Here is a 786-nt window from a genome sequence, read left to right as displayed (position 1 = left end):
GAAAAAAAATTGGGAAAAAACTCAACAACCTGCATTATGTAGATGACACAACTTTGCCTTCAATATGGATTACGTCAACATCAAGAAAACAAAAATGCCCATCACTGGCAGCATCATGGCAGATGGAGAAAAGATCAAAGCTGTCAACAACTTCATCCTGTGTGAATCCACAATCAGTACCTTTGTTAGAAACAATAAGGAGATCAGGAGACATAAAGCAGTTGGGCAAGTCAGCTGTCAGGGACCTCTCCAAACACGTGAAGAGCAATAATATAAGTCTAAAGACTGAAGTGGGCTTGATTCAAGCTACATATAGTCTTTGCAATCACCTGCTGTGCATGTGAGATCTAGACAATGAATAAGGATGACAGGAGAAGAATCCACATATATGATTTGTGGTGTTGGAGAAGAGTGCTAAATATCCCATGGACTGCTAAAAGATAAACGTCTTGGAGAAAGTGCAACCAGAGTGCTCCTTGGAGGCAAGGCCATCTCATACATTTTGCGCATATTGTTAGGAAGGTCTATCTTTAGATAGGGATTTATGCTTGGAATGGCAGAGGATAAGCAAAAGAGTAAGATCTTCAATGGCAAGGATTGATACAATATCTGCAGCAATGGACTCAAACATGTCCAGGATGATAAAGATGGTACAGGACAGGACAGGGTTCTGTTACTCATAGGGTCGCTATGACTTTTACTTGCCTGCACTGCACTTAACAAAGAAAAAGCAGGAAACTTCTTCACAAACTTGGGTATATTATGTTGTTGTTGTTTAATGCCGTC

The 786-nt window shown here is 40.3% G+C and overlaps 1 protein-coding gene and 1 pseudogene across 1 annotated transcript in view; one reads left to right on the top strand and one right to left on the bottom strand.

Annotated features, from left to right (window-relative positions):
- SBF2 (SET binding factor 2) overlaps positions 1-786 on the bottom strand; it is a 510,367-nt gene that overhangs the window by 486,101 nt on the left and 23,480 nt on the right. The window lies entirely within an intron of this gene.
- The window catches only part of LOC102860470, a 19,591-nt pseudogene that overhangs the window by 14,536 nt on the left and 4,269 nt on the right, over positions 1-786 (top strand).

The sequence above is a fragment of the Elephantulus edwardii genome, unplaced genomic scaffold, assembly GCF_000299155.1.
Source record: "Elephantulus edwardii isolate Elephantulus edwardi_28Jun2011 unplaced genomic scaffold, EleEdw1.0 scaffold00044, whole genome shotgun sequence".
NCBI lineage: Eukaryota > Metazoa > Chordata > Mammalia > Macroscelidea > Macroscelididae > Elephantulus > Elephantulus edwardii.
The sequence above is the reverse complement of the archived record's forward strand: the minus strand, read 5'-3'. Positions and strand labels throughout refer to the sequence as shown.